Source organism: Gobius niger (assembly GCF_951799975.1).
Source record: "Gobius niger genome assembly, chromosome: 8".
NCBI lineage: Eukaryota > Metazoa > Chordata > Actinopteri > Gobiiformes > Gobiidae > Gobius > Gobius niger.
In genome coordinates this window covers 27,771,622-27,785,393 of record NC_136859.1, presented here as the reverse complement: position 1 = coordinate 27,785,393, position 13,772 = coordinate 27,771,622, and the positions used below count along the sequence as shown (strand labels likewise).

The window sequence follows — 13,772 nt, the reverse complement described above, 5'->3', positions numbered from 1 at the left end:
TGACTAACTGTGCGCCCAAAGAATGAGATCAGCCGACGACCTGAACATTCTGAATGACCAGGTATCGATTTCTTCTTTCCTGACGGCACGGGCATATTCCAAGATGACAAAGCCAGGACTGATCAGGCCCACATTGTGGAAAAAGTGAAAGTTCAGTCATCACTTTGACATTATGGATTGGCCGCCACAGAGTCCAGATCATAACCCATTGAGAATCTTCCTGACGTTCTGGAGAAGACGTAATCGAATAAATTATATTAAAAGAAATGTTACAGAAGTCAAAGCTGCTGGGATAAAACTGTTGGGGAATCTACTAGTTCTACATTTTGGAACCACAGGTCTCAAGGTAGTTCAAGGGGTGAAAAAGAAGTCTGGCATGCTGACAAATGTATCTTCATGAAGATGCTACTGTAGATCGAACAACAATCAGAAGTCTTGGCTTTTGTCCATCTTTTCTATTTGCCATCACTCATTTGAGTTCACTTTCCGTGCAGTTCACTTTGAAAGGAACATTTCTGGCGCAGTGCAGAAAGCCCAGTCTTGAGAAGCAAACGGCTGCTTTTCAACAATTTATGACATTCTAACTTTTTAATATGTCGTCTGCCAAAGTGCCCTCCGACACGACTTCCGAGAGCCCTGTCTGTGGGCCGCAATAAGTCTTTCGGAATCTGACCTCGCGGGACTTGTGCGTGAGCTACCTCAAAACCATAGTCGTCACCCCTTTGTCAGCATGGTAATAGAACAAGCTCTTAAATGGGATTGTAAACTCCGCCGTGACCCCCCAAGGGCACTGGAAACTACTTGCCATATCACGTTTATTAGCTTATTAAATCGTGGAATGATTCTCTGGCTACGCCGTGCCAGTGAGCTCACCCACTCAACTTTTAATCTGGCTGCTGTAGTGTGCCTCTCCCGGTCACTCCTGCCTGCCCTCACCAACATAATGATTCATCAAGAGGCCACTGGAGATGGAATTAAATGCACACAGTAGTGGATTTTTGAATAAGAGTCATCCGGAGAGTAGGAACGCAATCTCTAATTAAAAACACATTAACCAGTTATCTTACACTGACATATTCTGCATGATCTCTTTTTCCCTAATCAGTGGTAATGAAGGAAATGCTCCGCTTCCATTGGGTATTACACGCTACATTTCAGTGAGCAGTAAAATTAGCTGAAGGCCCAGAGGCTAGAATTGATGAAGCTTCACTGCGTTTGATTACGGTTCTCGTACTGTATGTAATAGAATGGCTGTCACCTCTTGAGATTCCTTCCTGACTAACCCCACATTATAGCCACAAGGGCCGGGACAAAGCATCACCCTGTGATGTCGTGACACACCTTTGTCAAACTGCATTATTGCAGATTCATTTTGAAGTCTAAGAAGGGTGTCCCTAAAGCCCCATGTTAGGCCATATATGATGTGCAGCACCGTTTGTACAGCAGTGCTTTACCATCACCTGGGAGGTTCTGCCTCTGGTTTTTAATGAAAAATGGAGGAAAATTGGCCTACCACCCAGCAAACTTGCCTATATCCCTGCTTTAAAGTGATAGTCTGGAAGTCTAAAAGTATATACGTATGTTATTTTCCATCCTTCCAGGATCTTACCAACTAATCAGAGTCTAGTATCATCCCGTGTTGACCAATGAGTCGAGCTTTTCCTGTGAACCAGCCTGTCAGGTCCAATCAGGAAGCAGGGGGAGGAGCCTGATCATTTACTTTTGAAAATTCTGTTCCTGCTCTCCTCATTTTGCAAACTAACTATGAGCTCCTATACTGCATGTTTAACTGAGAAAAAAGAGCTGACATGTGATTAAAAGGCTACATATTACATGACGGATTTAAGATGTATGGACACAGTGTAAACTACAATCCGTGTGTTGACGTACGTAAAACGGGCCGTGGACATAACATACTCGGTGTAAATGAGGCGTAAGAAGCGCTTTCGGGTCAAAGAGGGGAGGAATTTGACTTTTTACTTTCAAATTTCACTCTCCTCACTTTGCAAACTCACCCCTCTTGTGTTTTTGTTTTTTAGTCATTCAGGTAAAGTGTTGGGATTTCTTATCAAAGCCTAAAGGCCCATTCCCACCAATGTAAAAATCTCCTGTCGGGAGTGGCCGAGCAAGTTTTCCACAGACGGCGGGACACGTGTGTTTGGTGTGAATAACATAATCAAGCGTAGACGGCGATCTGTGGTTGCTCGATGAAGCTAGTTTTGCGCAATTGTGTTTGTCGAGTCAGCGCTGTAATTGGCCAGATTGTGAAAGGAAAGCTTTTCTACTGGGTTTTTTGGGTGGTTGGACTCACTATACTGTATGTGTGCTTGATGTTTCATCAACTAGTCTGATAAATGCACAAACTTCAGAAAAAGAAATACAGACTCGGGGTCTCCATGAGAAAACAATTCATTCCCAGAGACTGCCACCGCACAGTGTCAGGCTTGGTCTGGGGTTTGAGTGGCTTCATATGTTCCAGGTGAGACGAGGGTAGATGAGAGGAAATCTGAGCAGACAAATAGTCGCCCTGTCTCCCCAAACAGTGACAGGGAATTTGGTTTGTGTGAATCCACCTTCAGACTTGTATTGCAGTATGATATTGGCCTCTCTCTTTATCGTTAAATGTATTGTATGGCATAAAAATGGTTCCAGACATAGTAGTCAGCATTAGAACAAAGCTCTTCTATGGCTTTAAATCAAAATATGATAATGATACGAGGACACTAGCAAACAATGGAGGTGCTAGAATATAGTAAATATATTTGGCATAGGCCATACGATGCTAAGAAAGCCATGGAAACAACAATCCACAATTGAGCACATTTTCTCACATGGAAGTTTACAGTTTCACTTATCTGAGTTGAAATTGGACCACACATGGCAGCAGCAGCCTTCTCCTACACCTCTGAGTTTGATCCATCCCGCAAAGCCGCTGGGGCTACCTGTCTGGAGCTCTTGAGCTATGTTTGGTCAAGTTAGAAGATTGGTCTGGTATGCATAATTAAAGTTGATAGGGGAAACCGGATTATCGTTTGTCCAATAACAAACTTTACTTTTTTTTTTCTGCTTATACTGTAACGCATCGGACCCAAGGACAAATTGCAGCAGATTGGCTCGATATGTGTGTCCTCTCACTGCAGCTACGGGTTATTTCCAGCAGGAGACAGCGTCCAGGGACAGTGCGACACACTGAAAAAGCAGGCCAGAGACGCCGATGTGAGGTCAAACCGGCTCAGGCTCACGCCGGTGCTCCTTACACGCACCCAATCCAGTCCTATCTAGTACCTGTCACCCGGCCGCCGCAAAATGGAATTGACTATTGATTTCCCCTTTACCACAGGTCAGTAGTGCTGGCAGGCTACAGCGGGCCAGCTTTCTCCAGGCCCGGTGTGGGACAAGGAGAGCGGAGTAAAAGGGACACGGAAACACAATATATGGCAGACTCAGGGCAAGACAAGGACACAGCAGTTAGTTTTTTTACCAATGTTTTGGTGACACGTGTTTAAGCAATACGTAGTGTTGCAATAAATGAGTAAAACTTGAGTAAGAGTTGGGTGGAGTGTGTTACTACGGGCCCCTCTTACTTCCCTCTACACCAGGGTCTGCAACTTTCATCACTACAGCTTCTTACAAACAGTGCATGTGTGACCAAGTGAGGGCGATGGTGATATTTGTATACAATTATGTTCGATCCATGACAACGCCACTGGTTAAACCAGAAATATTTTGTTCTATACACCAACAGGCTACGCAGGTTCGTTGACTGAAGTGACAGAAACACATGATTACAGGACAGAAGTTTCGTTTGTTAGATTAATTTATTTTCTGCTATATAAAACAGCAATTAAAATATAATGTCGACTTTGACGTTTAAAGGAATAGGCCACCGTTTTTATATACTAAGATATGTTCTTACCTCACTTTAGTCGAGTTAATATATCCCCGTCTGGTCATTGTCCGCGCGCTCTGTCACGCAAACGGAGCACATACGCAGCCTCTCCCATATGTGACATAGCTCCGAAAAAGCTCACGATAGAAGCTACCAAGCTCTTCCACGTGTTCCCTATTTAAATAAAGTTACGTGAAGTGTTTTCATGCGAAGTATATTTACACAGAAATGTAACGTGTCGATTTTATAAGCAAATAAAAAGGGGGACTATATTGTGAGGCGTAATGATACGAGGAGTAAAACGTCCGCGCAGTAACTCCTAAAGGTTATTGACGGAAGTGAGCGGGGGAAGTCTTTAGGAGTTACTACGCGGACGCTGTGCTCCTCGTATCATTACGCCTCACAATATAGTCCCCCTTTTTATTTCCTTATAAAATCGACACGTTACATTTCTGTGTAAATATACTTCGCATGAAAACACTTCACGCAACTTTATTTAAATAGGGAACACGTGGAAGAGCTTGGTAGCTTCTATCGTGAGCTTTTTCGGAGCTATGTCACATATGGGAGAGGCTGCGTATGTGCTCCGTTTGCGTGACAGAGCGCGCGGACAATGACCAGACGGGGATATATTAACTCGACTAAAGTGAGGTAAGAACATATCTTAGTATATAAAAACGGTGGCCTATTCCTTTAAGGACACGTGGTGCAACATCCCATTCACAACTGGGTATAAACAAAAATGCAGTCCGTTAGTGAGTCCAGTGGTTACAACTGTGCACCCGAAGGCCAGTGCACACAGGAAAAAAAGGGGGAGACTCCCACCAGCAGAAGCCGAGACGTAGAGCGACGCTGCGCCACCCTTTGGCCCGCAACAACCGCAAATATCCCCGAGCCGCCGAGGACCACGATGCCCGCGCCACCATCTCGAGCTACTGCGCTTGACGCCCTCAGAAGCTACGGTGTGCCTTATCGTGCCCAAACAGCTTGGAGCCCCAGTCTCGCCGCCATGACAGCTGCGCCAGCGTGTGACGTCACAGGGTGGGAGGTCAGGTGAGGGAAAGTGCGGATGAAGGTAGTGGCCTTTTATAGGCAGGGAGGGGTAGCGCACCCCGAACTACCACACATGTGGCATGCATGTGGCTGGTGGAGGCGGATATTCTACTCCTCTCCTCTGAGTCTAAAAAGGTCTGTGGTACTTCAGATTTTTGCATATGGAAAAAAGAGGGGAACATCATGTGAATGAAGTAGAGGATGATGACTAAAGTTACCCCGGAAAAATAAGCAAACTCATGGTGACTCTGATATTTTCTCCATATGTTTGTGATCCAGCGCACAATAGAAGTATCTCCTCAGAGTGGGATAGTGGGATTTCTTAATCTTACAGGAACAGGCCACTGTTTTTACATACTGAGATATGTTCTTACCTGAGCTTAGACGAGTTGATACGTACCTGTCTGGTCTTTGTGTGTGCCCTCAGTCACGCACAAAGACCAAAGATGTTGTTAGCACTTGGCCTCTCCCAGCCTATTCCTATAGCTCCAAATGGGGGTGAAGTTAGAAACTACCACGCTCTTCCACGGGCACGCACAAAGACCAGACAGGTACGTAACAACTCGTCTAAGCTCAGGTATCTCAGTATGGAAAGACGGTGGCCTGTTCCTTTAACCTAGCACATTTGGATGCTCCTCATCTTGGCTGACGATGATGCACTTCGGGTCAACAACAAGGAGAAGGAGGTTCCTAAGCTTATTTTCACTTTTTAGATGCAGCCAGAATATATAACATTTAGACTGATCCTATATTAGCTCGCTTATAGGATCAGTTTAACTGATCCTATGAGTGACCTAAAATAAGCCGCTCCCACGACTACCCTCCTCCTGCTCCCCTTCGCTGCGCAGCTGTTTCAATAAAGAGCACAGAAAGAGAAATTATGCAGCGGGAGTGGCAGTATTGAAGCTAGTGACAAGTGTTTTCACTTTGCAAGGAGAGGATTAAGCTTTGCAGGAAATCGAGAGGTGAGAAAAGCATTTGCTGGTTCTGTAGGACCTCGGGAGGAGCTTTCTGGAGCTTTGAAGCAAAAAAACAGCCACTGGACAAGAATACAGAATACAGATTACTGAAAGACGTGCTAGAGCAGGGGTCACCAACCCTATGCCCGTAGAAACCCAGGTGCCCTTCGGGGTATCCTCCGGTAGCACATGAGACTTTTTCTAAAAATATATATATAGCAGTCCTATTCAAACTCAGAGGAGGATGAAAAGGCTGCTGCCATGTGTGGTCCAATTTTAACCCAGATAAGTGAACTTGTAAACTCCCGTGTGAGAAAATGTGCTCACTAGTTGATTGTTGTTTCCATGGCTTTCTTAGCATTGCTTAATATATTGTTCAACAAAACAGATTTTAGATTTTTTTTTTCCCGCACTCATTATTCAGGTGAGAGAACCTATTGTAGATACCACTGCACCCAGAGGGGATCCATGCAGAAAAACACGCCAACTCCACCCAGGATCTTCTTCCTGTGAGCAGAAAAGTACAAAAAGCAACGCCACAGAGCCAGATTGTATTTTCGCCCCCCCCCCCCTGCATTTAACCTGTAACGTTCTGGGATATTTGTGCACATACTTCAGAGTTATGCTGATTTATGAGCAATAATGCCACGTCTCAGCAGAATGACTACGCCGCCTGTCTTTGAGATGAACCCCGGCAGGATTGTGTTATAATGTATTAGCACACCACCACCTTTGCAGTTACTGAAAATGCAGCAAGTTGCTTTCCAGTCAGATTGCAAAAATAGGACGCTCTGACAGCTATTCCCTCCCCGCCCACGCATTATTGCTCAACATATTCTGGTGTCAAACAAATGAGTCGTCAAGGAATGTTATAGCATGCCCGTGCACTCAGTTGAATTAGGTATTCGCCAGTCGATAGGCACAGGAGTATGAGGATTTGAACCCATTCAGCAGATTTTAGACACTCTTTGTAGCCTATAAATGACAACACAAGTCGTTCAGAGTGCACTCGGCAGCCACACTTTTCTCATCGGCTCTATAAACTTTTATGATGTGTTGGTCTTTGGACAGTGATCCAGCCGACATAAAAAGTAAACTGAGTGTTGTGAGATGAGAACACAAACTGGCCCCGTGAATTAAAGTAAATGGCTTTGAACTTTATTCAAAGAAACAATTAAACTGCAATAGGACGTGGAGGGTTGTGGCCACAGGTGAGCGCTGACGTTTGTGCTTGGTGCTGCTATTCATCACTTGGCACCCCTGATAAGTCAGTGGGCCTGGAAGAATGGCTAGATAAGGAGGGGGTTTCAGTTTGGGGTGTAGGGAGTACAGGGATGTACTGCTTTCTATATTGGTTGTATTGTTGGCGTTTTTCAACAAGATTTGAAATACATATGTTTTCCTGTAAGCTTTATTGGACAGACATGCAGTTAAATCAATTCAGTTTTCTTGTCAATACTACTTGGAAAGCACATGCAGGGAATCAAAATGTGTTTCTCTCAATCCATTGATGCATAAAGACAACCATTAGAGCACCACATATATGTACACAATATGGGACAAAAGAGGGAGGGAACGGGAGAGCAGCTTATTACCATGCCTGTTCTTCAGTCAGTCAGACAGACCTGTCACTGATCGAGACTGAAGAGGCTGTAAGATGGGAGTGTTGTCTCCTTCTGAGATAACCTTTATTCAGTACATTGTCTGAGCCTGGACTCATAACCCACGACGCTATAGTCAGACAAACCAGAGTTTCATGTACGGGCCTGATCACTAGAATAGGCTATAGCTGCACCGTAATATTCAAAAGGGTTTCTTCCCCCTCAAAGAGATCGATTGATTGTATGTTCTTATTATAAACATCTATATGGCTTTTGCTAATATGGTTTATGCACATCCTTTGACAAGGATCCTTGGACAAACTAAAAGGAATGCGTTCCACTCCAAAGCAAATAAAAAACCCATCATTGAGATCTGAGGCATGAGGCATAATCATAATTTGATTAAAATGAAGCTAATTCCACAGTCCCACTTTTAAACTGTCTCCAGTTATCTGGGTTCGGGATTGACGGCAAATGTGACAAGACCATGATCTGTGTCTGAGGTCTTGTGTCTTTCCATCCATTTTCTTCCGCTTTATCCGGGTCCGGGTCGCGGGGGCAGCAGTCTCAGCAGAAATGCCCAAACTTCCCGATCCACACACACCTCCTCCAGCTGTTCTGGGGGGACCCGAGGCGACACCAGGCCAGCTCGGAGACATAGTCCCACCACCGTGTCCTGGGTCTTCCACGAGGCCTTGTCCCACTAGGACATGCCTGGAACACCTCCCGCGGGAGACGACCAGGAGGCATCCGGAACAGATGCCCTAGCCACCTCAGCTGGCTCCTTTCGACGTGAAGGAGCAGCGACTCTACTCCGAGCTCCTCCCGGGTAACTGAGCTCCTCACCCGATCTCAAAGGGTGCGCCCAGCCACCCTACGAAGGAAACTCATTTCGGCCGCTTGTTTTCGCGATCTTGTCCTTTCGGTCATGACCCAAATCTCATGACCATAGGTGAGGGTGGGAACGTAGATCGATCGGTAAATCGAGAGCCTTGTGTCTTTATCATTCATTAAAGTAGCCACATACAAAACTGAAACCACATTAACTCCATTTAGCTTGTCCTGAACCATGAGAGCTCTAATGCTCACTTGACTTGCAGAGATGTTTACCAGTGTAACATGAATAATTACCAGATTTGGAACTTGCTTTGGAAAGTTTGACAACCTCTACAGTCTTTGGATGTTCATTATTTTGTACTGGACAATAGTAGCCCCTGAAACATTAATAGCGCTGAGACAAGCACAAGTTCTCTGCACTGCGGCGATGATAAAGGGCAGAGACCTTTTAACCACACAGACACATTTACTTCCCAAAATGGCATATTCCCCATTTCGGTGGACTCACACGCGCAGCAGAATGTCACAGAAAAACATCTTTTTATCTTAATAACCTGAGATACTAAAACAGAACATAGTGCAGTCCAGGAATAAAGATGACCTCGTTGGCTCATTTAGCTTGGTCAAACTTTCAAGACAATTCAGACATGGAAATTACAGAGTCAAACTTTCAAGTTGGAGAGATTTTCACAAGGATAACCCATCATTCAGAAACAAAATGTCACCGTAAAGCAGAACTAAAAATAGTTTTCTTTTTCAAAAATCACTTGGACACAGTTTCTCCCCGTGTCTGCGTACGTGTTTCTCCTGGTGCTCCAATTCACCTTATTCCGCCCCGCCCACTTTTGCCTCTTTTTGCTTTGTCTTGACACTTCCGGTATAGAGCACGAAGCCCATTCATTTAAAAAAAAATGTTCGCCGCTAAAATCTGATGTTTAGTAGATTGATTTGTGTAAAATGTCCAATGTTCATTCGCACCGACGGCTAAAAACGGCTTTGTTTTCGTGTAGTAACTGCTTTTATCTGGACTTTCTCCAGTCCGATGTTAACTGGCGGCGCCCACGTGAACTTCCGGAGTAAGGTGAATAGGTTAATCCTCCAGCCAGGGCTTTCTGACCATGAGCCAATTTAAAGGAATAGGCCACCGTTTTTACATACTGAGCTATGTTCTTACCTTAGCTTTGACGAGTTCTTTAGGACCTGTCTGATCTTCATCCGTGCCTTCAATCACGTAAACACAGCGCAGACGGCGTTAGCATTTAGCCTCTCCCTCTCTCCTCTATAGCTCCAAAACAGGTCAAGATAGAAGCTACCAAGCTCTTCCACGTTTTCCCTATTTAAATATGGTTACGTGAAGTGTTACACTACAAAGTATAATTACACAAAATTAAACAATGTGGATTTTCTAAGCGGATAAAAGGGGGAACTATAATGTAAGGCGTAAAAATACCAAGAGTAATTTGGCATCCGCACAGTAAAGTGAAGATTACTGCGCAGTAGAGTGAAGATTTCTGCGCGGATTTCGTACTACTCCTGGTATTATTACGCCTTACAATATAGTTCCCCCTTTTATCCGCTTAGAAAATCCACATTGTTTAATTTTGTGTTGTTATACTTTGTAGTGGAACACTTCACGTAACCATATTTAAATAGGGAAAACGTGGAAGAGCTTGGTAGCTTCTATCTTGACCAGTTTTGGAGCTATAGAGGAGAGAGGGAGAGGCTACATGCTAACGCCGTCTGCGCTGTGTGTACGTGATTGAAGGCACGGGTGAAGACCAGACAGGTCCTAAATAACTCGTCAAAGCTAAGGTAAGAACATATCTCAGTATGTAAAAACGGTGGCCTATTCCTTTAAGCAATATCACAATGAGCTACAATACTTCAATACAACTATGTTAAGGTTGCAGACAAGGAATGTTGCCGAAGACCAAAAATTGACCTTGCAATTGGTGTAAGGAAAGATTTTTTTGGTCTATCCCTATGGCACTGCCAACTTTCCAAAGTCCAAAATAGTTTGACAGCTCTTGTGGGCACCCGTCTCACACAACTGTGCATTAGACGATCTCGAATGTACAACTAACTTAATGCCATGTGTCAAAGAATCATCACCGGCACAGATAGTCAGGGTTTATTTCAGGTTGCAGAAGATATTTCCCTTGTCTTTCTACACTGGGGTCATTAAGCCACTGATCGGGGATAAGGAGGCGGACAAGTGCGCCGGATGTGTAGGTAGAAAGTAGCTGACAACCTGCTCAGAGCCATTGATTTTTGGAAGACTTTTTTTTTATTCTCGGTTTGACATATTTCACGTAGAAGAAAGGGATAAATTTCCAGTCAGCTCGCTCCCATTTCCAATCGGGTCTGGCACCTCCGCCTTTGCCTTGTGCCTGTTCTTTCCGCGGCCGCAGATTTTTGACATAGCACTTTGACGTATAGCGCCTCACACGCGCGCCGGCCATAAACAGTTGATTGCTTTACTTTGTTCTGCCACTCACATCCTTATTCAAGTTCTGCTCGGCCGCTCCGACCCAGCTCCCTCTGGCCGACTACTGATTGATTGATTTATGTGTTGATCAGTGAATAACCTTCCGCGTGCAGCCCCGGATCGCTCGCTCAAACGGCGCGGGAATCAAAGTCCGGCAGTTTGACGTGTGGAGCTTTGTGCGGCCATTAATATTCCCCGCCTGTGTTTCCTGTCTGAAAAAAAAAAAGAGAAAGAAATAAACTACGGTGGCTGTGAAGGTCATTGCAATAGAAAAAGTGAGAACGCAATGTCAAATCGAGATAGTGGAGCATCTAAACAGCAGGGCAAAAGTTAGATGACTGAATATCAGCATCAGGCAAAGTTAGAAGATGCTCATATACATATAAATGTAGTATTTTGCAGCAGTGTTGCACCTGATGTAACATTTCAAATTAGGTGTATTATTGTATAAAGACCACACATGTGATATCTAAATGCGGGAGCGTTACGTGACCAAAAATGCACTTAAAGGAATAGGCCACCGTTTTTACATACTAAGATATGTTCTTACCTCACTTTAGACGTGTTAATATATCCCCGTCTGGTCTTTGTCCGTGCGCTCTGTCACGCAAACGGAGCACATAAGCAGCCTCTCCCACATGTCACATAGCTCCGAAAAAGCTCACGATAGAAGCTACCAGGCTCTTCCACGTGTTCCCTATTTAAATAAAGTTACGTGAAGTGTTTTCATGCGAAGTATATTTACACAGAAATGTAACATGTCGATTTTATAAGCAAATAAAAAGGGGGACTATATTGTGAGGCGTAATGATACGAGGAGCACAGCGTCCGCGTAGTAACTCCTAAAGACTTCCCCCGCTCACTTCCGTCAATAACCTTTAGGAGTTACTGCGTTTTACTCCTCGTATCATTACGCCTCACAATATAGTCCCCCTTTTTATTTGCTTATAAAATCGACATGTTACATTTCTGTGTAAATATACTTCGCATGAAAACACTTCATGTAACTTTATTTAAATAGGGAACACGTGGAAGAGCTTGGTAGCTTCTATCGTGAGCTTTTCCGGAGCTATGTGACATGTGGGAGAGGCTGCGTATGTGCTCCGTTTGCGTGACAGAGCGCACGGACAAAGACCAGACGGGGATATATTAACTCGACTAAAGTGAGGTAAGAACATATTTTGGTATGTAAAAATGGTGGCCTATTCCTTTAAGACTGTGCTGCGTGATGCTTCCATCAGCACATTAGTGTTAATCGTGAATCAACATCTTTTTTTGGGGTCAAAACATTTGTCTCGGTCTCACATTTAAATGTTTGAAATTATAATCAGGAGCAATTGTTACACTTGAAATTGTTATAATTGTTAAAGCGGTACTAAGTAACTTGTTTACCTTAATAAATCATTTCCATTGTCCCTCTGGGGGTAATACAAGTGTTAATGGGATGATTGGAGGGTCTTCCATCTCCCCCTGGTGTCTCTGGCCAGAAAACCACAATTGCAACTTGACTGCCATCGAATCGGAGCAACCAAGAAGAAGCTAACAGGCAAAGCTAACTGTGTGCTAGTGCCACTTCAAACAGTATTTACAGCCAAGCTTGAGTGAAAAAAAAATTACACTGTCCCTCTCTTTCACCTTTTCTGTCAGCGTTGTATTTACTCTCACGGACAATGACTTAAAAAATCGCAACTTGCTAAGACACCTGCAGTTGCGCTTATGGCCTCTAGGGGCAAGAGTTACTTTGTAGTGCTTTAACTGAAAAGTACCAACTCAGACAATGTAAGCAAATTCTGCAAAAAGTTTGAGGGCTACCAAAGATTGATGTGAGGGGCCGTATTTGGCCCGTGGGCCGCACTTTTGTGCACTCATGATTCAGGCAGTGCATTACCCTTTGCAAATTAAAGTCTTAAAGTCAGAGGATTTATGGTGTATAAAACTAATATAGTTTACATTTTTATCCCTGTCCCTCGATGTTTAAAGTGTGCAGTGAATTGAATCTTAAATCTTTCAAAACTGAAGTGAATCTACACACTCCAACCTCCTTGTGTTAGTTTAGTTGTACGGAGACATTTCAACATTGTTAATCAAAAAACTGTGCATGTCTTGGTGTATGGCAGGGCCGCTGCAAGCTATTTTGGTGCCCTAAGCAGAAATGTTTGATGAAATACTATTGAATACAATACTGTTCAGTCACATTGGCCCAAATGTGGTGCCCTGCGCAGAGCACGTTATCAGTGTATAGGGAGCGGCGCTGGTGTATGGCTGCTTTCAATATTAAATTATAAACAGTTTTACAGTATTTAAAATGTGATGGCACTACAATATCAGTAGTGAATAGGAGAATAATAAACATATTTTGTACTAAGGTTGTCTTCTGCATTTGACCCATCCTTTGATGCCACTGCGGAAACCCGCAAGGAGCTGTGGGCAGTATCAGTGCTCCAAATGTGGAGCCAGGCTGGTGGTCAGAGTCCCCTGGCTGGAGGCTTTACCTATTGTACATGTTTTAGTGGTAGGGGAGACCGGAGTACCCGGAGGAAACCGCCGCAGACATGGGGAGAACATGCAAACTCCACACAGAAAGACCCCGTCTAGCAGCAGCGTTAACCAGTGCCCTTAATACACCTTTGGATCAGAGAGTTGTTTTTAGTCACATGATACTTTTCCGCATTGCATAATTTTGCTTTTATTTATTCAAATTTGGATATTATTCAAATTAATATTTTTCAATTGAGCCTACACACCAGCAAAGCCCCAGTAGGGTTATATCTGGCAACGTAGCATCCACACTACTGTACTCACACCCAGCAGATTGTGGAGCGATTATGGCACGTGTCAAAGGCTGACCTTCTGTTAAACAGCACCTGTGTCCAACTTCGTGTGAGCCAAGAGGATATGAATGTGCGAGCACCAACAGATGGCACTATAGTAACATACACGCTGCA

At 44.1% G+C, this 13,772-nt stretch overlaps 1 long non-coding RNA gene across 1 annotated transcript in view; it reads left to right on the top strand.

Annotated features, from left to right (window-relative positions):
* The window catches only part of LOC306967092, a 376,547-nt gene that overhangs the window by 15,643 nt on the left and 347,132 nt on the right, over window positions 1–13,772 (top strand). The gene's annotated exons all lie outside the window — the stretch shown is intronic.